General features: G+C 40.5%; 1 long non-coding RNA gene across 1 annotated transcript in view; it reads left to right on the plus strand.

The window, feature by feature from the left end:
* Positions 1-27,610, plus strand: part of LOC106859432 (uncharacterized) — a 39,682-nt gene that overhangs the window by 3,963 nt on the left and 8,109 nt on the right. The window contains exons 2-7 of the long non-coding RNA XR_015803449.1: positions 13-152; positions 2,152-2,307; positions 8,094-8,292; positions 11,469-11,570; positions 20,399-20,484; positions 26,087-26,243. This is a non-coding gene — a long non-coding RNA (uncharacterized LOC106859432). The remainder of the gene's footprint in view (positions 1-12; positions 153-2,151; positions 2,308-8,093; positions 8,293-11,468; positions 11,571-20,398; positions 20,485-26,086; positions 26,244-27,610) is intronic.

Genomic DNA, 27,610 nt, shown 5'->3' on the forward strand with positions numbered 1-27,610 from the left:
TTCTATTTTCAGGAGTCAATGAAGCAGAAAAACAATGTTAGTCTTTGGTGGCCAGGGAAAAGGAGGAAAGCTCGTGGTGGTCTCCAGATGATGTGACCCTGACTGAAGCAATCTCCTTGCACAAGGAGGGAGCAAAGGGCTGGCAAGTGCAGGTAAAGCTGCCTGAACTCCATGTGCTAAGAAATCACCGCCCCCCACCCCCCACACACACATTCCAGCTTTGGCAGTGCTCAAGTAATGGCTATTACTGCTCCAGGGAGGAAATAATTAAAGCCATTTCTTGACTCTGACAGTTTGATACTGGTGGTTTTCAATAGCAAATTACCAACATCTGTACAGCAAAATTCAGCTACTGCAGCAATTATTCAGCAGGGCTAACCACAGAGGTGCTAGGAATTTTTCATTTTCTCCATGTCCCCTCGTTAGGTGTGACCTGTGATTGAGACCCAAGCTCCACACCATGGCAGACTGAGTCTCTAGCCTTAGATATGTAAACGAAACCATCTGGAAAGCTGAATATTCTGTGAAAACCCCAATGGCAAATGCATCAAAGCCAGAAAATGAAAGACTGGAAAGACATCTGAATGGCTTTCTTAACTATGTGACTATTTCAAGTTTCCAGAGCAATTCAGAAGTAGAATTTGTACAAATCATTCGATTCCACAAAAATTAAGGCTTTTCATTCCCACATAGTGTTACAACTGTTTTGCTTAGTAAACACAATGAGTGTCACTGTACAAGCTGAAAACTCACATCTATAACCTGTAGCAAGCAGCACAGCACTGCAGGTTTTCACTGCTGGTGAAAGAAAAGGGTAGCAAAAAAACTTAAATAAGCTCTATACGTCCCTAAGTCAAATATTTCTTTTTAAACATTAGCTAGAAAAGGTAATACAAACACAGTCAGAGGCTGTGAGGTGAAATATGTTTCTAGGAGAGACCTGATTTGAGATTGATAATAAAAATGCCTTATTTCACTGCTTATGTTGTAGCTACTTGTTTGTCAGGGTTTTATGTTATAATCTACTTTGGTCATGGGTTTACTGATGTATAAAACTTGAGTTTAGTTTGTAAATTGGCACTCTGTCTTCAGCTCTGTTTCACTGTTATTTAAGCTGCAGGACCCCATCAAGGAGTAGTATAATTTTCTGTAAAAGTATGCAGTAATTTTAAATTAGAGCTTCAGACTTCAGCAGTCTATGGGGTGGCCTGATGGGGAATAAAAATAGATTATACACCTATCAGGTGATAACTGAGAGGCTTTAAAATAGATTATAGTCTTCATGGCCCATGTTAGCTAATTAGTCTGTGGCAAAAAAATCACTTATTGACATGGGACAATTAAACCCTTGCTTCCCTTTAGAGAAGAGAGAAACTTGCTTGAAGTGCTAGGAAATCAGAGCAAGTTCCTCAGAGTTAGATCAATTTAATTTAGATATTGATATACAAGGTGCCAGTCAACTTCATAATGCCTTTAATTGATTGCTACACAGTTATATTTTGAAGTTGATAAGGCAGATCTTATTGTAATAGCTATCATACAGCAATTTCCTGGCCGTGTTGCAAGCAGGTTATGGTCAGATCTAACCAGTATCCATCAGAATTTCAGGAAATGCAGGTCACTACATTTTTTGTGGCAGTACAAAATTCAAGTTCTCTGCAGAGGAATTAAATGCAAACTAAACAGGCTGGGAAATGGTTTTACAGTTTTGAAAAGGAGGAGAATCTGCTCTGTATTCAGTCAGATGCACATTAATAGAGAAGAAGATAGCTCAGTGAGTATTTTCTTTTCACTCTTAATCTTCATTTGACATGAATGTGGACAGGCCAAGCCAGGTTATTATATTCACATCAGCAGTGCCTTCAGACACTGTGATGACTTAGTGCAGTGAGACCCACATGAATCAATATTGATTGGTCACTTACTTTAAGGCTACTTAATTAAAACTAACACCATGGCACAGCTTCCAGGCAAACCCACAGCACTGTGATTTATGAGTGTGCTTGGGAGAAAGTGGCAAGGACACAGTGTAACAGTTCTCTTTATTCTGCAATTGAGATCTCTTTGTGTAAGGTGAAATTAAAGAGTTTTAAAAGAGCAGCTGAATGAATGCCATAAATAAACTAAAAGGACTGTTTTGTCATTCTCTAGGCTGTTGGAGAGGACTTCTGGCTTTTTTCCAGGGTATCTGACTGTCTTATTATATATTGGTGTCATCCAGGGCATCCAACATGTTAATGATAAAGGAAAATGACTTCCCTGTGACTGGGGTTGGAGCGAGCACAAGTGGCATCACTCTTCTGTCAGGTTGGTCTTTTGTGTTTCTACTAAATGTATTTAGTTCCACAAATATATCAAATTACAGTGTTTATTTACAGTATCTGCATCTGGGGGAATCCACTAAGATCATCTGAAATGATTTCTTTTCCTAGAAATCTCCATCTCTTGATGCCTGGGGAGCAGTCATTTTTTTGTTTTACCAAGCTGGTTTAGGCAACAAGTTGTTCTTTATGTGACAGCCTCGTGTACTGTGTGTTTGTTTGACCAGAGATGCAGAGAACACAACTCCTTGTGTCACTAACAAAACCCTGGGGCTTTGCACCTCCAGATATTTCTGTTCCTCCATGGCCAGTGAGGAGGAAAAGTAAGAGAAGTCTCACAGATTGAAATGCCATAAGGAATTGTTTCTCATCTGCTCTTATTTACACAAAAATAAATAGAGAGAATTATGCCTTGAAAAGTTCAAGCCTTTGAATTGTGCTTAGCAGGCATAAGTCAAGAAGTCACTTGCAACACAACTGGGTTTGTTTTTTATCAGCACTTTCAATATCCTGAATCTCTGCTTGCTATTGCAAACAGTTTGGTGAGGGAGCAGCTGAGATGCCAGAGGACAATGTATTGCTCTCTGAGGGGAAAGTCTTGGAAATCGTTAAGATAAAGGCAAGAATAGTTTAGAGAAGTGTGATTTAGGCAGTGAATTGGGTTTTTTTAATATTTCTCCCACAGCAAGAAACAAGCTTTAGAAAATTTTTTTTTTACATCTGATACTAGAAGAAACCAAACTTTGTCTGCTTATTGTACTGAGTGATAGTTTGTGTTTTCTGAGCATTCCAAATAAAGCCAGACAGCACCATTGTTTTTAGAGAACTTTACTGATAAACTCGTAATTGAAGTAAAGCACTTGGCTGAAATCATCCACTCTATTTTAGTTCTTTAGTTTTGTCCAGGTGTATCAATTTCCAAAGACTGGCAAGCATCAGTTCTCTGTATTCAAAAGACTGAATTTTTGAAGATTTTGAACCTTAGAAGTTACAGAACTTGCTGCTTCAGGTATTTCATCTTGACGTTTTGTCAGAAGTCTAAAAAGTTATGCTTTGTTTCTTGAGTTACCTGTAAGGGACATAGAGTTCTCCCAAGAAACCTGTATTTGTAAGGATTTCTGGTGGATGAAAATGATTTTTTTGAATGCAGAGTAGTCCTCACAAAGCTCCTTGAACCATTTGATTTCTCATTCTTACTCTTCACTTCTTCATCATGTTTATGACGTGGTTATGACAATGTTAAGATTGTTGGAAGGATGGTGTCTCTGACTTCTCTGGAGTTTTCTTCTGAAAACTTTTTCTTCTTGGAACTTGTCTTTTCCTGGGATTTCATTAAAGACCATGGTACAGTTGAACTTATGAGAAAAACCCTTCAGAGAGGAGTGCATGTTGCTCCCTCTCTCTCTGCATTAGTGCTGGAAGAGTGTTCATGCTTTCCTAAACATTTGCACAGAGATTTAGCTGGGCAGGAGCCCCTGCACTTTAGTGAGAATTGCTGTCCTGTGACAGTGTTAACACAGTGTCACACTAATAAACTGCAGGACTTGCTGGGATGTGTCCCTCTCCTATTAAAAAAATATATATTGATATAAAGTAATATTTCTCTCCACTGCCATCTAGTGAAGTTGCTATGCTCTGTTAAGGCTTTGAGACTCTGCTGGGCATTTTGGTAATGAGTACAACAAAGTCCAGTTCCCTGCAGAGAGTCTGAGATTCATCCCTGAGGTAACAGCAAACACTACAAAATAAAGGAGGTACAATAAATTTAATCATAGAATTCTGTCAATAGCTATGATGATAGAAACAGTGAAAGTATTTGTACATGTTTGTCAGCATTACAGAAGTGATTGGCAACACCTAGATTCAAGTTGTAAAGAAAGCAAGCACCAAAACCTCTGCAGGCTGGTGGAATGGTGTAAAATCAGGCATTTTTGGTAAAAATCACACAGGTCCCCTGGGGGTCCAGATCTGCTGCCTCCAGTCTGTATTTTCAAGCCTGCAGAGTGATGCCCACCAAAATCCTCAGTAGATTTTCAGCCTAGAACTCGAATGACACTTGTTAAAAAGAAATGTTGGAGTTTTTCAGCAATGGCCAGCTTGTGTTGGGCCACACAGGGAGGCTCTGACAGCAGTGCTGGGAGGGCACCAAAGGGCTCATGCTGTGAGCACATTGCACCTCTCCATTTCTGTTCAGCTCAGGGGCATTGATTTTGCTTAAAGATCCTTGGCTATTTTTGTAACACACAAGTAGGTCAGCCCATCACTTCCTGATAGTGGAGATAGCTAAAATAGGACATACAGATCTGAAATCATTATTCTCTTCATGTATCATTTAGTGAACAAAATCTCTGTCCTAATATTCATGTGAAGTCATCTTAAAATCACAAGCTGTTCACAATGCAAGAGACTGAAATAAAGTTGAGAAAAGAGATAATATCAGTACTATTTGGAGGAAGAAAAAAAATCCAGACAAGTGCCAACCATGGCTGAAATGTGTGTTTCCATTGCCATAGATGTGCAGTGTCTCTGCACTCTGAAATGCCATCTTTCCACTTGAGTTTCCCAGGCATGAACATCCCAAATTCCTACAGATCTGTCAATCTGTGCACTTCCCTCTGTAGCTGTAGTAGCAGTGTGGTGATTTGCTTGTCTGTTTTTTACTTTCCTTCTAGCAGACTTAGCACTGAATCTATTGGGCAACATTTAAAGACAAATGATGTGAGTATCCCTCAGCTCTAAGTGAATTATACATTACCTTTGAACAGAAATGAAAGGTGACTTCATGTTTTAACTTGGGGTTGGCTGCTAAAGTTTGTGCTTCCAGGTGGGAACTGTACATGTACAGACTTGCTGGATTTTCCAAAGCTGTTTAAAGGAAGTAAAACAAACTGGTCATCTGGCAAATAAAAGACAAATGCAGGGTGGAGTAAGTTTATTATTATTATAATGATTTATTTTGTAGCTAAGCCTTTGTAAGGTCTTTCATTGAATCGTGTCATAAATTGTAAATTACAGAACAAATTTTTTAACTTGGTTTGCTAAAATATGAGAAATTCAGGAACCTTTGAAAAATCTGGAGCTTGTAATTTGGAATGAGTTTGCTCTATTCAGTAATTGGAGCCGTGTTTAAAGAAAAGGAAAATCCTTTATTTTACTGAGGAAAGGCTCAATAGGATTGAGTTGTAGCCACTACTCCCCAACCAAGCTGAGTGACTGAGAGAGTTGTTGTTTTACCTGTCTCTTGAGGCAATGAATAAATCTTAAATAATAAATAAATCTTCTAAATCATCTTAAATCACAGTCTGCCCAGGCATATTTACAGAGTGCCAGGGCAGCCAGGCAATGACCATGCTGCTAATTATAAGTAAGCAAACAGTTGGGTTCATTGGCAACTTCAGCACTGATCTTTTTTTTTTTTTCCATTTCGTTTTATTTCCAGCCAATTTGCATTTAAACTTCTTTGTTCAAGGAGTCCCCTTCCTAAGTTATAAAGAATGACATTTGAACATTTAATTGCATAGTGCCATAATACTTAGACTTAATTTTTATTGAAAAAAATACAATTCTAAGTAGAAAACTTTAACCAGTGCATTTTCTTTAATTAGAATTTCATCCAAAATGTTGCAAGGGGATGTCATGGAGAGATTATGGTTCCTAAGCAGCCCTGTTATCAATAAGCTAAGAAAGTACATTAGGAACTTAGACATATTAAATGCATCAGGAAAAAGAAAAAAAATTGAATTACTATGGTCTTTTCAACCAGAATTTGAATTCCTGGTTTTGACATTGCTGGGTAAGGTTGTAGTATTTAAAAGGTCTCTTTTGTTCTTTCCATGATTGTTTGTGTTGGACCTCACAGACTCCAAGCTTTTTTTGTATTTCCCCAAAAACCACCAGAGCTTGCAGATATCCCAGTGGGATGTAAATTGCCTTGATGTCCCATGGTCAAAAGCAGCGTGGCAGATGCAATGGCACATCCCCTTTGGAAAAGCAGCAAAAAAGAAAAGCTGCAGGGGTTCAAAGCCACAGAGGATTGGGAGCAATAGAGGAGGGATAATCCAGAGCAGTTTATTGAGACACAGGAAGGTTGAAGATGGATGACATCCCTAGTTTTGCACAGTGTTCCTTCCACACATACTATGAAATCCAGACTGGAAAGGGAAGGTAAAATACTGTAGGATGTGCTGAATGTGGCTTTGCACTGACTTCCAGTGCTGTCATCATTTCATTGCAGTATTGTTTTTAATTCCATCTTGTAAAAATGTTGTGTTGAAAAGGTAAATCAAGTTCATCAGGTATACGAATATGCAGGACTAGTGCAGTTGGATTTGATAAAGCAATACCAAAGTTTCTCATTGTGCCAGCAAATCCTATTTCCACACGAGAAAAAAAGATTATAAAGAATGGGATGTCAAGAGTAGTCTTTAAATAGTTTTCCAGTAAAAAATGTATGGATTTTACTTCTAGTCCAAAGTAACATATAGCATCTGCAGAAGTGGCTTGTTTTCTCAAACAAAAATTCCAAAAGAGGTTTTTGCTGTTGAGTTATTGATTTGATTTTTCTTAGAAGTCATCTTGGCTGTTATATCCTCTTTTCCTGCTTTCCAGTCAGGTAGCAATTGCATTGCACCTTCTACACAGGGTTTCCATTTTATGTCAAAATGGTGCACATTAAAATAAAAACACTGGGAGAAAAATGTAAGTTACAAACACTGAAGGTGATGCTGTCACAGAGTCAGGCCCAATATCCACCTCAGCCCTAACCTCATATCCTAAAACCACCAAGAGTTAACACTTGGGAAGAGTGTAAGTATTCCCAAACAAATAGTGGTAATAAGAAAGACTCCTAGGGAAATTAATTTGCAGTCTGCCTATCTTAGCCTCTCTTGGTGGACATCACTTAAAAGTAATAACAATCACTTGGTATTTGTAGAGAAGAGCAGAACTCATCAGCCATAGATTATTGTGCAAATTTATTTACAGTTTTAATTTTCTTTCCATTTGCTGAAAGAGTAGAATGATTAAGTAAAACCTTTGAAAAAACAAATGAGTATTTTTTTTTCCCAAGGAGAAAGCATAGAGATATTGCTAATAAGGCTGCATTCCTTTGATGTCAGGCCTCATGCTGCATAAACTTTATGGACCCGTCATTAGTCCTTGTCAACTCTTAGGGTCTTTTGGCTTGGGGCCAAACAATTGATATAGTGGAGAGCTTCCAGCTAAAATAACAGCCTCTGCATCTTTATCTTCCCATCCATCAGATTGTTGGTGGAAGAGATAGGGCTAATTTGTCACTCTACCCACTTGGAAAAGTGTGATAAATGGCTTAATTAGAAATTTTCTTCTTTTTATTTATTTTTTTTTAAGAAATCACGTTTCTTGAGAACTAGAGATTGGGAAAACAAGGACTAAGGATTGAATTAGAAAAGGAAAATATTTTTTCTTCAGTACAGATCAGAGGAAACACAACCATTATACAATCAGGAGAAGTGGAAAGAATACAGTTTTTTGGAAGAATTCTCAAGGACAAAAAACCCAAACCACCCTAACACATAAATGATCTGTGGGCTGTGCAACTGCCCAAAGACTGTGTCAGACCAGTCTCTGCAGAAACATTCACCTGCAGAGTGCCTTTTTAAACATGCTGCCCCCCCAAATTACAGTGCTTTTGTGTTCACAACTCCAGAAAAGATAGCCAGGCAGCTTTGTAGCTAAAAGAACATCTAAATAGAGAATGAACTAACTCTGTGTGATGCTTTTCCTATCTTCCAGCAGGCCACTGACACCAAAGGGAGCTGTGCTTCCCAGGAGGCTCCTGGGGTTAGTGCCTACACCACTCAAAGCCAGGCCTTTGCTTCAAATCTCATCCATCACTTTTGGGATAAAAAGGGGGCTGCTCCAAGGCCATGGATCAAGGACTGAGCAAGTCCAGGTCACAGTTTGTAATGTTCCTGCTCAGGACATGCTAAAGGTAAAAGGATATTTGCATTTTGTTCTTTGCTTGAGGTAGTTTTGTGGCTTATGAGTCAAACAACTTACATGGATTTCAGTCATTGGTTTTGATGCTTTTCAAACTTTAAGGAGAGAGAAGCTGAGTAAAAATCTTCTCTTGGCTGTTGTTTCCACCATTGTGTTTGGATAATTATCCTTCCACTTTGCATAATTATGGCATGTATTCCTACATGTGGATGTATTGGTGACAGCTGCCCATCTTAACATGTTAGAGATGTCTGGGCTTTACATTGCTAAGCATCTTTTTATGTAACTATTTCATTTGGGTCACTGAGGGAATATATTTCTCCTTTTTTTCTGATCCAACATAAATTAATAAAGCAAGAGACAAACTGCATCCTCCTTTTTTTGATAAACTGCCCAGAAATTGGATGCAATTCAGAAATAATTTAAAAACTCTCTAACCTCTGGGCAGAAATTTATAATAGTAAGGAAAAGAGAAACATTTTTCAATTAAAAAGATTTAGAATCCCTTTCTCTGTAGAACACTAATCTGAAATGACACTGAGGGGTAATAGGCCTGGTATTAGTGCTTCCCCAAGGAAATGTCTTATCTTTTGCACTAAATTAATTGTGTCTTTCTCACACATCCTAAAGCTGTCAGTTTGGGCGTTCTGTGTAAGGAAGCTCATGATTTAAAGTTTCTGAGAAGAAAGGCAAAACAAAAGTGTTTAAACAATAATGACCTCTTATGCCCCAATCTCCAGGACCCATTCTGAAGACGATAGCTGTTAGCATTAAATCATTCCCATTCCTGGCAAAGTCATAAGGACAAGTTGTGGGAGCAGCCTGTGTGTGGGTCAAGTCCTGGAGGTGTGATGTGCAAGGGCACTGCAGCAAATGACAGGACAAAGTGGGGGTGGGTTGGGATAACACAGAGGGCTGGCAAGGGCACCCCTGCAGAGTTCAGTTCCAATCAGAAACGATCCCTCCTGACTCCCTGGTGGCCTCTCCAAGACCAAATAATGCGAATGCCACATGGGAAGGATGCTCTGTTCCTCCGTGTCAAGGTCACAGAAATGGGACCTTGGTGACCCAGTGCCAGCTGGCACGGCCTGCCAGGCAGGATGGGGCAGCTCCACCACTCACTGCCCAGCTCCAGTGCCAGGAACACGAGTTCCTGGAAGTGTGGGTGCAGGTACCTCACAACCCCTGGGAGCTGGGGTTTGGTCCCTTCCCTGCAGCAGTTTGTGTGAGCTGCTGACCCTCCCCAGAAGCCTCATCTGGGCTCTCTTGGCTTCTTCTCCATTGCTGCCTTCACCCAGGCAGGAGGGCTGCCCTGGCCCCAGCTCAGCAGATGTTGTTTGCTGAGCCAGTGTTGCAGGAAATTCCCCCTGTGCTGTTTCTGAATCATCCTGCTGGTGCCATCAGTTGCCAAGTGCCCTCTGTTAATGTTGGGAGATCAGAGCTCTAAGGTTGTGTTTGTCACTGTGGGACATCCTTAATTTAACAGGGAAAAAAAGGATGTACAAAGGCACCTCATGCTTCCATGAGCTGTGTAATGGTGATGGCTGGACCAGCTGCTCTGGTGAAGCTGTTCATGGACAGGATTTGCTCCCAAGACAGGAATTGCCCATATCCCTAATGAAGTGAAGATAAATTGTATTTACAGCTTTAGATCTTCACTAGGAAATCTGATTTATCTAACTGTAGAATCTAAAAGTTCAGCAAAGTGGCTGCACATTGGGACATGAAAAGTGCATTTACAGGATTATTTTTTGCATTGAAGAGAAATCAGGCATTTTCTTCTGTATAAAGAAATGTCTTGGACATGAGGAAGAAAAGGAATATGTTAATCCCTGTGTTAGTGATTTGCTATTTTAAAGTAAGTAAATACATCCAATATGTTTTACTTTATTTTAAAAGTAAGAACTGTCAGAAATAAAACTCTCTAAGTCTAGAGTAATTCTTTTTGATTTAGAGCCAGTTGTGGTTATTAATGTATTAAATGAATTCAATATGTTTTGAATTGCTTTGCCACTTGGTTTTCTTGGAAACTAAAACCATTTGTAACAGAACAGTTGGACTGATTCTAAGTCAGACCAGTGTGCAAGAGCATGTGAAACTAATGGTGCACTTCAGAGCACCAAAAAGCAATCTTCTGGACTAGATAAAGGACAATTATTAGAAACCAAACCTAAAACTCTTCAGGTACTTGGAAAAGAAAAAGAATTCTCTGCACTTTCATCCTATGATTTGCAATTTAAAAAAAGCTCAACTCAATTTAAAGGAAACTCAAGGGTCAGGATGAGATTTCTGCACACACAGAGCAGCCAGGAGAGCTGGCAAGAGTGGACTGGAAGTAACTTGAAGTTGTGCAGCAAGTCTGCTGTAAATCCAGACATATTTACAGTTTTCAATCTGCTTAAATGTGTGTGGTAGGTGATCTCACAAGGTGTTGCTTCATTTATGGATTAGATAGTTCCCAAGAATTGAGAGAAATGAACTTGTTCTTTTCAAGCTGTCAGGTGTCTTTTTTTTTTTCCAGTGGTTTACTACACATAGAACAGGCTCAGATTCTTTTTTACAAGCACACTTTTAATACCTTTTGCAAAATGCTTGTAAATCTGCCATCAGTTTGCTTGTTTATACATGTGACTTTAGAAGAACCTGTTACATGTAAGTAAAGATGAATCAATAGTTCCTAACCTGTGCAAATCACTGTGCAGAAATCATCTCTAGCAGTTTCTCCTAAGACATGAAATGAAGCATGCTTTCAATACTTCATCTTACAGTAGACTGAGTTTTATTCAAACCAAAGTATTGAGAGTTTTATTTAGAGCCTGAGCTGAAATCTGTACTCTTAAACTCTTCATGAAATGCTCAGCAAAATTGAGTTTTCAATACAGGTTTTCAAAAATGTTGCCTTCATTTTTCTCCAGTGGAAAAGGTTAGACTAAACAGAAGTAAAGGGTCAGATTTATGGGAGTGTAAAAAACCTTACAAATGAATCCCAGGTGGAGTTCAGTCATGAGCAAGGGTTTCAGGATTGTCCCTCCAGTGAGTGTGACAGTAACAGACCTTGTAGTTCCTCTGGCTTCATCTACTCACCAATAGATACAATTTCTGCCTGAAATCTCTAGTCCATTACATAGTATTATAAATTAAATTAACTACATTGTCTTTTCAATGCAGATTCCAGTTGTCCCTGGACTCACCAGTGTAATGTAAGAGGGAAGCTCAGTGATGAGGGGATATAAACCCAAGGGCCAGGACATAAAGCAGAGGATATGATATGTATGTAAAATGGTTTATGTATGTTTGCTTTGATCTTTAAATGTAAACCTAATGCTTATCACAAGTCAGTGATTGCTTGCCAGAACCAGATTTGCCTTGCACTGTAGCATCAAACTTGAGGCAATGAGAGCAGCATGAAAAACAGCTTGGCAGAATGAAAAACAGTTTCCAAGTTCTTAATGCCTTGGACTTTCTTGGCTTTTCTTTGCCTGTAGAACCAGAGGTGAACATATCATCCTTTCAAATTGCTTTGATAAATCTCATTCCCTTTAGGATTAAACATTCCTGAATATTTTTATGCCTCATCGAGCTCTTTCAGAGAAACAAAAATTAATTCTTTACCTCAACATTTATACTCATAAGACCGAATTCCCCTTGCCTGTAGTTATTGTAACCATGGCCATTTGTGCATAGTTATCACACTGTTACTCTCCTGCCTGCTTTGTGCACTTAGATTTTATGTACAGAGATTTTATGTGGCTCTGAGCAGTGGGAAATGACACGGCAGGGGTGAGTTGGATGGGTAGATGTCAAACATCGATTTTGGATGCAAAACCAGGACACTTCCCTGCATTCTGTGCGTGCAAAATCAGGCTTAAGCACTAAATACTTGACTTTGGGTATCTCAGCTGAATCCAGGCTAAGCTGAACACATAGAGACAAGAGTTAGCACCTCACAAATACTCACAAATATTTGCAAAGTCATTGGCACAGCGTGACTCAGCTCTCCTGAAGTGATTGGGCCACCTGATTTATACCTTTGGAGGGCACCTGGAAGAGGTGAACAGGGACACAACAGATGGGGTTTTGAATGGCTACCCTGTGGCTCCTTTGGAAGGATATCTTACCCAGCCACAATCCTTGTGGTTATCTGGCCTTCAGTCTTTGCAAAACAATTTTCTAAGGTGGCTGAGGTAAAAAAGTAAGAATTTTGTGAACAGCTCAGTTTTTCTATGATGACTTTGCTATGAGATGGCTGATGTGAAACTATTCTCCTGTATTCCTGTTTGCCTGTCTGACAGGCAGCTCAATCAAACCTGTGTATTTACACAAGCAGCATGAACAGTTCATCTGCAGTATTCAACATCTGTGTAGCAGCTTAGAGCAGGGAAACAGGTGACAAAGTGTGTGAAGGTGATACAGATTTGATAGAAGGTGAATTTTTGTCCCAGCAAACTTTTGTTAGAGATCAGTGCTCAAGAGGAAGGAAGGAACGATCCATCCCAGCTCAGACAAAGCCTGAAGCACCTGTAAATTGGTTGAATAATTCATTTTTTCCTGTGTAATCTTAAATTACATATCTTGGTAATGCTGCAGTTTGAAAGGGTGAGATGGCACACCAGGAAATATGACCAAAAAAATCAAGTGAACAGGAAGAAAAGCACATTTTCTGCTTCAGATGATGACTGTTTTACAATAAGACTTTAAAATAGGCTATCTCCTTTTTTCTTTCCTATGTCCCATAAACAGGTGAGGAATTCTCTGCTTGAGGAACAAGGCTTTCTGTGATACAGCACTGAAGTGCTGAGGTGCACCAAAAGCAGTCCACAGATGTGAAATAAATCTAATTTTCCTTTTCCATTGGACTTGCTGTTTGGCTGCTGAGCAGCCCTCCTGTAATCAGACAAATAAAATTGCACCCTCATTTCCTTTAGTGACAGGGAGTGCTAAAGGAGGTCTCTGCCACTCTCAGGTTAATTTAGATGATCATCCAAATGCACAGATGTTTGTTCCAATCTCCTCCTGTAAAGGAAGTGGGACATTTCCAGTACTCTGGACAGGGCAGGATCCATGCAAAAATGCTCTTCCTTGCACAGCAGAATTAGCTCTGGCAAGGAGTGCAAAAAGGGGAAAAATATATTAAAGTAGTCTGCAAATTTTTTTTCCAAATGGCATTATTAGGGGATTAAAATCAGAAGTTTACATTATCTGTTATTCTGCTTAAATTAATATATACATTTCTAACTTGTATATTTTTGCATAGTATGGATCTAATTAAATTTGCAAGCAGATCAGTAATTCCAAATGAAGTTAGACAGAGGTGACCCATAATACTCAACTTGAGTGCTTTCATATACTGGCTCCCTCTTAGATTTCCTGTAGTAATTTTAGAATTTAAAGTACCAATGTCTTTATGTTCATACTTATGAGTTAATTATTTTGACTAAAATTCAATCACATTTCTTTTCCATTTATTATCAACTCAATGTATTACATAGTAAAACTGACCTCCTAAACCTTCCCAGGTAAAAACCAATTAATCAAAACAAACTAAGAGCAAGTAAAGGTGATTTCAATAGCAGAGTTTTCTAGCAATTTAATTCTGTTGCTTTCAGAATTATATCTTTGGTATTATTGTCCTTTAAAAATTGAACAAAATACTAACCAAGTTGAAAAAGTTCAGCAAAAGCAAAGGCTATTGAAAGCTCCATATGTAAAATGGTTCAAGTGTCCTTTGAGAAACTTTATTCTGGTGTTCACATACATTAGCCCTCCTATTATAACTGTATTTTGGGGGGAAAAAAACTAAATCACCATTTGGGAGCTGTATTTCCTCAGGTAACGTTGGTAAGGCCCATAAAATTCCTCCTGCTTAAGCCAATGTAATCTTGTGAAATCTGTAGGCAACCATGAAGCATTTATGAAAATGTGGTGCCTGCACAGGTCTTTGTGTGGTGAATGCCAGAAGTACCACCATGTACAGGAAATATTTTTTAATATTGATGAAAATGGAAAAAAAAACCCAAGCTCAGCCAGATTTGTGCCCCAGGGTTGGAATGTGAACACTCACAATCTCTCTTGGCTATGTCCAGCAGTGGAGGATGGGGAGGTCAAGAAGTTCCCAGGCTGTCAGTGCCCCTGGCTGCCCTCATGTCTGGCAGTCATCTTCCTGCCTCTTCTGTGTGGTAAGAAAGGATAAAATTCCAGTTTAAGAGAGAAAATTGAGTTTCAGATAGACCAGCACTTCCCTCCCTGGTGGTGGAGGAAGCAGCACCAAGGAGTGAGTGATTCCACCCACAGCCCAGCCTTGTCTGTCTGTTCCTGTCCCTCCCCACTGGAGGCAGAGGGAGGAGGGATGGGAGGTTAATCCAGGTGCTTCTTTTTTCTATGTTTAAATTAGGAAAAATGAATCTACCTTAGCTGACTTCCCCAGCAACACCCACAGTGCTTAGCTGGGGCATGATTAACTATTCCATCTGCTGGTATCCCAATTACAGATACTGTAACAATGGCTTTTGTCCTGCTGTATGACTGTGGGAGGAAAAGACAAAGAAAATTAGGCTCAGCAGACACAAACAATAAGGGGGTGGGGTTTTTTTTGTGCCTAGTTGGTTTTTTTAACCTGTTAAAAAAGCAGTGTGTTCTGCTTGTCCTGGAATGCTATTCTCAACCAAAGTCTTAGTTTTGAAAATTATAAGTTGTTTAGCTCTTTCTGTCTTCTAATTGCTTAATTTAGTTCAGTTGTAGCTCCAGAGTTCTTTATGAATTTTATAAGGAAAAAGAAATCTTTCTGTCCTGAATTGAAACACCCGACCTCAGTGCTGCTTCTCTTGTGAGCAGTGGTGCCATTTGTGCAAGAGAAGTGATGAATGAAAATGTGATCCTGACTTCAGGACTAGTGACATCTGCACTGACACAGTGTCTTGAGAGAATAACAGCAAAGGCTGGCACATCTCCTGCAATATATTTAATTAAAATAACCAGAATAAATACCTAAAAATGCCACCACGTTATTAATAAGGTGTCACCAATGAATAACTGAAATTCCCACCTCCTTGAAAAAGAGAGGTTTTGTAGTTGAGACACAATTAAATCATAACTATCTTTTACACAGAATGAAGTATTTCTGTTGAAATGACTGCCTGGGCTCCAGGCACACTGGCACCAAGGAGCAGGCATTCCTTACTTCTCTGCTGGTGCTCCAGCTCTATCTGGCCTAACAGACAGGATGGAGTCTGGCCTGCAAAGTTATCATTATAATGTCAACATAAATATAATTACATTTTCTCCAGCAGTGGAATTAGTGCCACTAGGAAACAAAATCATTTCAGGTTTCTCCTGCTGTGTTTGTATGAGCTTGGGGTCTAACTGCCAACCAGGGAAATTTGGCCTTTGTGCTCAAATAATGCAATGCTGTGCTTTCCATTTGGAGATGAAATTACTACTGGTGGGATTTGTGATATAGAAAAAGAATTTGTGTTGCTAAATCTTTTGGTAGATGAGGCTGTTTTGTCTCACCACATAAAGACAGTTATTTACAAGGCCATGCATACCCAGATGCACAGCTAGAGCTTATGTGCATGTGTGTGTGTGTGTGTGTGTTGGTTTGGGATGTCTTTTTAGGAACATTAGTGTGATGTGCATCATTGTAAGTGCAATTTTTATGGAGAAGGATATGAGCCTCCAGGTACCTATTTCCTGTCTCTCTGAGTGCACTCATTTTCTAAAGTTCTGGAGGTGGATGAAGGATCTCAGCAGTAAGCCCTGGGATGCTGCTCCCTCCATCTCATTGCAGACCCAGGTGGGCCCTGCTAAGGATTTCCTGGCATGCCATATGCCCACATTTTTCCTGGGGAAAGCAAGGATTGGATATAGGAAAGGGGAAGGACTTGGTTAACCACACTTTTATTCTGTGTTTTAATGTACCAGTCAGTTGGGAAATAAATGAATCACTGGAGATTCCTGGAGCATTTCTTGTGCATCAAGAGGTTGGCTTTTCCCTCAGCATCACAGAATTAGTTTGGAGTGATGGTGACGAGCTAATTCTCCCTATAATTGTGCCTCCTGTGCCAATATTGCTGTGTTCCCAAAAACGGTCTCAAATGAGATAAAATCAACAAACTGAAGCCAATTGCTCTTACACATAGCCTTAAGCCTTTTTTCAAAAAACTCTGAAATGATACTGCAGGATAAGTATTGCAGCTGCTGCTTCAGTGGTGTCCAAGTGCAGTGATTTAGAGCAAAGCCTACATGAAAGCAATGGGAAATTTGTGCTCAGTCTTGCTGGCCAGCTGGAGTCCAGGTGCAAATCAAGCCCTTGTGCTGCCCTTATGCAGGGATAACAGCACAAATAGGGTGAGGGTAGGTTGGCATTTTAGGTCAGATCAGAAGGGCACTTCTGAAGCAAATTTCCTGATTTCTCCCACTTACCATGCTTTTCTTGCATCTCAGGTCAGAGCATAGGAACTGGGCTTTTGGATGAAACCATCATGAGAGGTACTCCAGGAGCACACTTCCTAAGCTCCAGCCATGGGGCTAGACTGGAAAATTCAGCCACATGTGTGGTGTGGATGTGGGGTCCCCACTACCAGCTGTGTTTCTGCTCCTGTTTAGCTTTCCAGTGTAGGTAGAGCCATCTGACACCCAGCTAAAACACTAGTGCATTGCAGGCTCTCATTTTGACTAAATTGGAAATTGAAATAAGTAGTAGAAACTTTAAAATAATGCATTTCTCATCCCAAGTGATTTAAACTCGAGGCTTTCAACTCTTTAACACAGCTTCTTTCTTCTCCTCCTCAGCTGAAGAAGCAGCTCTGCTTTTTAGACTCTCCACTACCATATCCATGTTAAATAGAAACAAGCAACTCTTTTTCATTATGACTTACATACCAAAATTGCTTTCTTACTCCTAGGTAGAATTAATCTTGTCTTTAATTACTTTTATAGCAATTACATGCTTTTAATCTGTGGTTTAGTGATCTATTGCTTACAGCTGCAGTGAACAAAAAACACATAGGCTGGGGGAAACACATCCCCTGTGTAAAGTGGCCACTGTAGGCCTCTTTTCAATTATACCAAGCTTCATGAGTTAAGGCCTAAGTAATTTTCAGGATTTGAACAAATGAGGATATTTCAGTCAAGGACATCATTGGCAACTCTTTATTGAAAATGAAAAGATGCAAAGCCCAAAATAACTTGTCCCAGAAAGCTTAAGATCACAAACTTAAAGGATTGTGTTCAAACACTCTGTACTGGTTTTAATCTTCCTCCTGTTTTTTTCTCATTGCAAGTGGGTCAGATTACTCAGGATAGGAGAAATTAATTCACAAACTTCTTAGATATCTGGATTTAAAATTTTAGTTGGACCAACTTCTAGTGTGCAAAAAGTGTACACTTGTATTTCTCTTCCCTCCTGAACATCTGAAGATGACAGTATTAAAAAATTAGTCCTCAGAGCATTATTATCCACTTCCAACTGATGGGGCACAAAGAGATTTGATGGCTTTTTCAATACACTGTGGTAAAGCTAGGAAAGGAATCCAGATGTCCTGGTTCCTCATCCTGTCCCTGAACCACAAACCACACATCCCTGCCTTATTAGCGACAATCACAGCACATGAAAACAGACTATTTATATCTAAATATTTCATCTGTTCTCACTCATTATTCCCTAACTCACCAATGTAATTATGCTGGCAGGGCGACAATCTCTTTTTTCCCAGTAAGAGCAAACAGATTGTTAGGTTGTCTGCTGAGATACAAGCTGCACAAGAAGAACTCCCAAATAAATCAGATCAAAAGGACCACTTGTTTCCATTGAAACATCCTTGGTCAGGCAGCAATGGGAGAGAAGATTTCGTAACATCTTCCTTGGCTGAGTCAAACAGCTGCATTAAAAAGCACTGATCAAGAAAGGTTAACTTTGAAAAGAATATTATCCCAGAATAGGTTTAGCCAAAGAGAGGAAAAAAAAAATTCCAATAAAAAGGGGCTTTGGAAAGTTGTGGGTTTTGAACGTTATGCAATATTTAACAGCCCTCAGAGTTTACATAACATGCGGCTTTGGATAAAAAAATAAGATGGTCTGTGCAAAATAGATCCAAGATTCACATTTCATAAATATCATTAGAAGTTGCTTCAGTGATTACATATTCTCTGATTAGCAGAAATAATGCTTGTTCTGGTAAAACACTTGCTTCCATATATGGGGAATATCAGTGCATCTTGGGCAGAACACAAAGCTCCTTGAGAATTTCTCTGCCGAAGTCAGTGACACCACATTTCTCTCTGAATAAGGCAGGCACCTCACAGGTCTTGACAGTGCTTGGGCTGCCTCATCCTGAAGTGGCAGCTCCACTCTGTGTCCCAGATGCAGACGTTATAGACAGATAATGTGCATAATCACAGTCCTTTTATGTGCATAATGTGCATAATCACGATCCTTTTAATTTCCCAATGACATGCAGGAGTGAGGTTGTGTTTGTTAGCATTGTACACTGCTAGTTCTGCTCAATAGGATACCACAGTTCATTGCCACAAAATTTCAGGTTCCTAATTCCAAGCAGACTTAGAGCAAAGGCTGAGAGCATAACATGGATTCATAATGTTCAGATTTCAAAAAGCAACCCCCAATTAACAGCAATGTTTTGGCTGGGATTTTTTTCTCTGCTGATCACGTGCTTCCAAATGTAAGCCTGAGAAATCTCCCCTGCAGTGGAACACGACCAGTGATATTTGAGAACACTGGAGGGAGAAAGCAGCTCAAGAGCACCGTGTTTTCATCTCTTACTAAGTCAGAAACTCTCCACTGTGCATGTGCTCTTCTGTTTTCTGTTGGCCAGGGTTTGGTGACTCTGTACAGCCCCACTACAGTTCTGAAACCCTCTGTTGTTTAGCACCACGAGTGAAATGGGCACCATAACCTCTGTGTGGCCCTGGAGCTGCACAGGAATGATTTCCTGCTCTCTGCAAAGGAAGATGCCTTCAGATTCTGTTAAATGATAACAAATAAGGAAAAGGAGGCCTCCCCTAGTTCTAGCAATCCTATCCCTCCCACTGGGCTTTCCTAGAGGTGGCAGAGTTGAAACTCGCAGGTTTTATTTTCAGAGCATGGTCATTTCTCATTTTGGTATTTTAAAGTAAACAATCCTTGGTTCCCATGTATTATTCAAGTCGAGAGAAGTGGGTATCCAGTGCACAGATAATCAAACATCCAGCCTGCACCAGACAACCTTCTCAAATCGCTTGAGAAACTTCCCTATTGCTGTTGTTACCATTCTCCATCCACTTCCTCCAATTATCCAGCACTTCAAACATTACATCCCATGTTTTCCCCACAGCTGTGGGGTGAAGAAAGCAAGAGCTGTGTTCTTCCAGCTCCCCTAACAGTGCTTGCCCACAGGAGAAGAGAGGGAGCTGCACAGATGTTGCTGGTATCACATTAATACAGAAATAACCTGTTGAAAGTAGATTTGTTTTCAAACCTTTCAGTAAGAAAATACCAGTTTCAGACTGAGGAATTAATGATTTTAACCTGCCTATCAAGCTCTTTCATTGCCAGCATGTAAAATCGTTATTGGTGTTTCAAGTTGCAAGTAGTAATGTTGAGGGTATTTTCACTGCTGCCAAAACATTTACATGAAACTGCTATTCAGATCAAATTATCTTGAAACTGCAAAGCGTGCGTGGATTCCAAATTATTCAACTTGGAGAGAGTGTTGCATATTGAAATTACATGGTAGAAACCCACAAAACACCACGATTGCTTCAGATTCACGGGGATGGCAAAAATAGCTCTCAAAAAAACCTCTTCTCCTTAAATGCAGTAATGAAACAGACACAGGCTTTGGCTATGTTTAAACCAGAAAAATCTCTTTTTTTGAGGCAGGCTGGGTGGTTCTGGCTTTGGTTCCACCACCCTTCAGACACAGCTCAAAGAGAGGAGTGGTGTGGAAGTGATGCATCAGCAAGATGAAGCACAGAGGGTAAAGAGCTGTGACCATTTGGGGAATGACAAACTGAAAACATAAGTTCCAAAAGTGCAGCAAACTCTCAGAAGTGCTCAGTGCTGGTAGGATCCTATTAACTATCTCACATTTACCTTTCAGGAACACACCAGTTGTGGAAAATACTCCAGAATATCACCAAAAAGAGGATTGGGCAATTTCAAGTCTTTGATGAACCATCATTCCAGGTATTTTGATGTGCTTTCCTTTGCATAATGTTCCAAAAAACCTGCTGCTTTTTAGTAAGGATTCTGTGTTGCAATGAAAGAACAATCTGGCCACATTAAATACATCTCTAAGAAAAAAGTGCTTCCCTCAAAGAATCATAAAGGTAATTTTCTAAGAATCACAGGAAGGACTGTCTAATTTAGTACCAGAGGTGAGGGGTCAGTTCTCTCTAGCAGAGAGGGGATGGACAGATGAAAACCCTAAATACGAAAAAATCTTAGAGATAAAACTGAAAACTCGTAACTGCTGTCAGAAAAGAGTTGAAAAGAAAAGTGAGGGCTGTAGAAAGAGCTCACCTGTGAGGAATATTGAGTGTGGCACTGGAGCAGGGTCCTTTGCCCTTTCAGTCACTGATAATTGGAGATTAGCATCTAAAATGTCTGTGTTTTCCCTCTTCAAGTTTGTAGTTGATTTGTTCTCATTCCTTCAGTGAAATATCCTGAAAAGCAGCACAAAAAGCAATAGGGTAAGACAGGTTCCCCAGATGTGGTGGGGAGTGCTCAATGGGTGTTTGTCTGCAAGAGGAAATGAGTGCCTGTGTGCTCTGCCACTGTGGGCTGTTTTATCGTGGCATAAAATCACAGTGATTCAGCAGTAGCCTGAGCAGCAGATACTCTGCACTGTCCTGTGCATAAGTCACAGGTGAGGCATCCTGGTCAGAACAATCTGCTACACTTCTCTGGGAAAGGGAAAAGGAATTAAAGAGAGAGCCAGATGAGGAGGAAAGAAATACTAATGATCTCTTCAGAGGCTGGGCTTTTTCCACTTCTTCTTTTAATGTGCATGCAGTGACAGCTCTGTGAGTAAAACACCAGAAGAATGTGCATGAGCTTCCACAGTGTACACGTTTCAAAACAATCTAATACCTGTTGTCTGTTGCATTCAGATGAGGTGGGGTTTTTTCCTGGAAAGACCTAAGGCTTGAGTTTGCACATCTTAGGAAAAAACATTTCTGCAGTACTTCTGACACTGTACATCTGGCAGTGCTCTTCATGTCACCTGGGAGAAGAGGGCACAAGGTTTCCCACATCATCTCCTTTCTTGCCAACCCTTGAGGCTTCCAGGAGGGAGATATCTCTTTGTTCTCCACCTTAAAGAAAAAAAAAAATCTGAATTAGTGGCTTTGGTTCAGTAGGGCATTTCAACACCTAGTTTAAAGCATCAGATGGGCTCCAGTGAGTACAGGAAGTGTGGGGGCAGTTAGAATGACACAAGCACATATGTAAATATTTCCCTGGATGAGGCTTCAAGTTGCATTTGGGAAAATGTGAAGTTATATAAAGAAAAGAACATATTAATTCCTTTTCTTTTTCTTTTTTTTTAACAGTATTTAACTTCATTTTTCTCGAAGTAGGGAAAGTAGTGTGAAACGCTGCACTAATATGGATAAAAATATATTAAATGGGTAGATTAAAGATTTGGAAATTAATTTCTCAGGAGACCTTTTCCAGTCTAGACTCTATTGACATATCCTGCCAATTTGTTTGTCTGGTCTCTCTGTGAACAGAACATTTGATACCGTAGGCAATGTGAAGATCTCTGATAAGCTTGCTGCTTCCTGCAGCACTCTGTGCTCACACTGAACTTCTTAAATACAACTTTCAGCTTCTCTGAAAGAACTTCCAGCTTCTCTCCATCACCCCCATTCTTTTCACCACGGGCTTTCTCCTTTTTGCACCTTGTGCCTTCATCCCATGGGGGACCATTCTCAGCTTCCACATCTCCTGTGAGGACAAGGATGTCTGAGCTCACCCTCTGCCTGCTGGATGCACACTGCTGAACGGGTAGGATTTGATTGTGATCTTGCTTCTTACCTGTCCTCACCCTTTGCTAGTTTGTATTTGGAGCTGCTGGAGGGAAAGGTGAACCTAAGGAACTAAAGGGGTTTCCAGCAGAAAGATTCCAGAAACGAATCTGATCTTCAGGGGGTGATGCTGACTCATTAATGGGACTTCTTGCAGTGCCTTTACTGCTTCTTAGTTAAGCACACAATGCAGCTCTGTAATTAAGCTACAGGCATAATAAGGGACAAAAGTCACATATGGATTTTTTTCTTGTTTTTAATTTTCTTTCTTGTAGTTATTACTGGGCCCACTAGATGTGAAGAACAGTTGTGCTTGAATTTTACCATTATAGATTAATCTTTAAACTCATGGTGTTTCTTGACAATTATGTCTTTATTGCAAGTTAGATAAAGCACAAGTTTTTCTGAATGCCTTCTTTAGTCCATATATTTTGGTTTGAAAAAGTAAGGCAGGAATATTTGTAATTTAAACTTAAAAATTACCTGGGAATAGGAGAAATCTACTTGAAATTTAGGGAGACCAGGCCAGTCATCCACAAGACAAGCCATTTCTGTTTGGAAAAGTGTCTGTATATCCTCACCTGTAAGTAATGAATGAAGCTGAGTTCCAAGTCAATATCAGGCCTGCTTAGGTTGACTTTCTGTGAAGAACCTATTACAGGATCCCAGTAAACATCCATAGGACTACTTTAATTTTCATTATTCAAATAGACCAGCATTAAGAAACTCCCTACATGTGCTATCTCATCTCTATCCCTCAGCATCCCTGAAATGCTGTGTTCAGTCACCTGAGTATCCAAGAAATGAAGAGTAGCTGGAAAAAGCTCTGTATCTTGGTGCTGCAGAATCAACTGGCTGGTTCAAATTTATTAGGATTCACTTTTTTGCCACAGAGGCAATAAAGCATGATTCTAGCAGGCTCAGAGATCTGGCACTGGTCTGGCACTGGTCTCAAAACAAAACCCCAAAGCCCTGGAGAAAGGTATTCTTTTAGGAATATGTGTTTCTGTACCTTGATCTCACCAAGGGGTAGAAATGTTCATGTTTTCTTTAGCAAGGATGCAATGTGGCTTGCTAGGAATAACCTTTATGTATCCTTGTGTGCATCTAGCATTAACAAACTCTTCCCACCTTACAGATTTCCTCTGGGAAGTTTGCTTCTTCTGGCTAATAGCAAGTTCCCAGTAAAATCAGTTTGTACTACAGATGCAGAGGAGTCTTTGTCAGAAAGAAATTCCTCCCAAACCATGGATAATCATTATCCACTCTGAATTACCTAATTATCTTTTGGGGGTTTTATTTATTGTGTGGAAAAAGAAACAAGGAGTTTTCTTGCCAGCTCCCTCAGAAGTGGCCTAAATGCCCACTGTCTGAGAGAGATCACAGGCTCAGGCCGCTGTCCCATTGTCCAGCTGGGTGCCTGCAATAGCCTGGCCCCATAAAACAGACATTTAGCTGAACAGAAGCAATTAGCCCTCCATCGTGGCCCCTGCTCACAATAGCAAAACCAGCTGATGTTCCCTTAACTTGAAACAATGGGAGGACAGGCATGGGCTGTGGAACTCTTAGAAGCACAGTAACTCCTTCCAGAGGGGGACCGTGAGAAAGTGGAGCCTGTAAAGAGCCTTTCAGTGGATGAACTCCTGAGCAGTCTTTTATCCGGTGAACTCATCAGTCAGCTGTCTGTGGGTGCAGTTCTCTTTAGAAAACCCCAGTTCAACTGCAACATGCCAGTTCGTAGTGATAAACCTTCGTGCTGAATGATATTCTGTCTCAGCACTGTGTTCACCCCAGTATGGATTTATTCAGCAGCATCTTTTCCCTGCAGCCCTGTTTCACATTCCTTACCGTGCCTGTTCCTCTTCCTAATGATCTGGGAATAGCAATGACCACCAATGAGAGCATGGCAAGAACTGAATGTTGCTCCTAACAATGGCAGTGAGGCTTCACTTAAGATTCAGATGCTGAGAAAATTCCAGCAAAGCTGGTGAGCTCAGAAATTCAGCCCTTCCATATGAATCCAGTAATTCACTTCCTTTTGCCTGCTTTCTCCTCCACTTTTGCCACCACCCCTAATCACTGGATACCCAGAACTCAACTCCTGCAAGCAGTAAGGCTGTGTTCAATGACTGAGCTCTCTTTAAAGCTGTGTACAGCACTGTGCCCCTTCCCACCTGGAATGTTTTCCAAGCACCTTCAGGCAATATTTCATCACTTGCAAGGATGAAACTCCTTGAAAACACAAGGCCTTTGCTAGTGGCAAGGCAAAGATACCATTAACTTGGGGAAAACAGTCCACAATAAATAAAACCATCTATCTCATTCAGCATCTTTGGCCACAGTCCAGTGGTTTGGTTTCCAGCTGATGCTGTGAATTTTCTGTAGGCACACATTCCTTATGAGCATCTTTTCTCCTAAGCCTTGTGCCGAATTTTCCTGTAGTTTAGCAGAGTTTGGATACCACAGCTCCAGAGGTCTGACTCCTGCCTGGGCAGGCCAGCTGCAAATGGATATTCTGTTACTTTTGGAATCTCCTTCCTACAACCCTATCTAAAATCAAATTAATTATTTAGTGATTGAGTAAGACTTGTCAGTGAATATCACAGAACGGTTTGGCTTGGAAGGGATCTTTAAAGATCATCCTCCAAGATGTCCCACTTCTGCTGCTGTTACCATGGTCTGCAGTAAAACAACCTTTCCTTTGCTCAGCCCCATTATGGATCTGTTTCCCCATCATGTCTACTCACTAAATCTTTTGCAAGAACTAACAGAGAAGCCATCCCAGTATAGAATACTGAGAGGACTGGTAGGACTTTGTGGTCACTGAAATGTAACTATGACATCTCCCCAGAAGTGCCACTGGAAGAATGAGGAGTGAAATGAAAGAAAAGCAGATGGTACCAGAGAGCTCCTACCCCTGGATTATCTGTCCATTCAGGGACCTGGGTAAAACAACCAAACTGATTTACTGGTTTTTATGGGCATTCTTCTCTTGCTCACCGATAGATGGGAGCAGAGATTTCTCTGCTCGTGAAATTTTCAGGCTACAGCACTTGCAGTTTTTTGTACACTGTGACTGCGAGGGGCAAAAAATAAAACCAAACGATGTCAATGTAGCTCATTCATATGTCCACAGGGAGAAGGATATTGTTTTGTTTAGTAACATACAGATGAGGTTTGTAATGGGAGTCAAATAGAAACCAGGAGTCAGCACTCTTGTATTCTTTAACATTGGAATTCTCTGGTTTGGTATCTAGAACTGGTCAGAGGGTATTGAATAAGTTTACAACCCCTCATTGTTATTTCCCAGATTGTAAGTGTGTTTTGCTTGCATCCAAGCCTTTACAAAAGCAATTAAATGTGTCCTAAACTTCCATTCATTTTTCTTACAAGATCAAAGAGGAGAAGCTGTCCAGATGTAAATAGCTAAACCTCTAATGAGATGATCAGTGAATTGTTTCTCTCTTGTGTTAGAAGCATTTAAATTACAATATTGCACTTAGGGCACTTGGCACTTCTGACTTATATAGCAGGATCCCAGCAGCTAACACAAGCCAGACAAATAATTCCAGCAATTGGCTTTCAGCATAGGTCCCTGCCCTCCGACCTCTGCTGTTCATCAGGGGTCACTCAAATGCTTTGTTAAACAATATTAATCGGGCCTGGCACTCCTCTAGGGCCGGGCACGTCACAAACAGTTTCTAACAGCAAGGTGCTGTTTGTAAGAAGCAAAATCTCATGAATTTCTTGCTCAACAGAAGCCTGACTGAGCCATACTGGAGCTGAAGCAAAGCCTGATCTGTGGAAACCTGGGAATGGCAGTGCAGCACCTGCTCAGGTGCCACCTGTGTGCCACTGTCAGGACTCCTCCAAACTGCCAGCGAGGGAGAGGAGGATCAGTTTGCATAGCCTGAGGTTGGTCGGTTTGTTTGGGAGATTTTTTGTTAATTGCCTCTATTCCTGCATAAATATTTTGTGCCAGCATAATAGGAATATAAATTTAAGTATCCCTGGAGCTACCTATAAAGACAAGGGCCAGTGGAAGGGAGAATAAAGAAAATTTCTGTCCTGCCCAGCTGTGGGACATGGGCTGGTGTTTACAGCATGTCAGTACAAACTGGAGCTGGGCTCGGTGTGAGGTGCTGCCAGGGAGTACCAGTGATGTGTGCAGAGGTAGAACATGGTGCTGAGGCAGGAAGAGAGGATTTCCTCTCTGCTGCCCCTCCTCTGCACCTCACCCCACACAGGGGCCTTGGTTGGGCAGCAGTGGGATGTAACCAGGGAGATGCTTTGCCTGAGCTTCTGCCTGGTTCCCAGTCAAGCCCTTTATTCCTTATTTGTTCCTCTTTCACTGATATGCACTAGCATGTTCATAATTGAGAGCTGAAACTTCCAGAGACAAGCAGGAGGTAGGAGCCATCTGCAGGTTTCATGAGAGGCACCCAAGCTCCTGAAGAGAACCTAAAGAAAGTGTACTTACCTAAACTCATTCCATCTTCTTTCTGAAGAGATTTCTTCTTTATATTAAAAGTGAGTTCACTACCCTTCCAAGACATAGAAACCGTGATCTTGTCCCAGGGTGTGACATTGGCTTTGAGCATTTCTCAGCTTTTTTCATGTCATTTGCTTTTCTCAAGGGGAAAGATCTCTCCAGTTCCCTTTCATGCAAGGGTCTACAGTGATGATTTTTTTTTTTTTTAATTCTGGCACTAATCCTGCAGATACCACTACTCATAACAAAGGCAGCTGACTGTGTGCCAATTTTGGAAGTTACAAACTCTGATTTGTAGTTTGGGTGTGTTCCAAATTTATCAAAGCCATGCCTTCATTCTAGTAATAAGCTCCACTAAAACCCAAACTCCTCTACATAAAACCAACTTTTGACTTCCTAATTTAACAGTAACAGCAGCCTTTCTGAAATGACAGTTTCTGTTAGTGACGAGTTAAAAATTAAAATTCAAACCTTATCCTACAAGAGGGAGCAGTTTCACACATTTTTAGACTGCTTATGGTAACATGGAGAAGGAGTACAAATCACTCCACAAAAATCAGATTAGGATGCCCTAGTGATTCAAAATTTAGGGATGCCAGTGCTCCCTACCTTGTGTGCCCCTTCTGATCTGGAAGCCAGCAAAAGCCCCTGTGAAACTCGAGTGCAGAGGCTCCAGGCCCAGCCTGGGCTTTGCACTCAGGGTATTGGGCTTTGACAGCCCCATGGCATTTTGGCTGTACATTATCAGCTCTTTTTGTTATTAGTTGTGGGCTTCAGATAACCGTGAGGA

The sequence above is a fragment of the Sturnus vulgaris genome, chromosome 4, assembly GCF_052056855.1.
Source record: "Sturnus vulgaris isolate bStuVul1 chromosome 4, bStuVul1.hap1, whole genome shotgun sequence".
Taxonomy (NCBI): Eukaryota; Metazoa; Chordata; class Aves; order Passeriformes; family Sturnidae; genus Sturnus; species Sturnus vulgaris.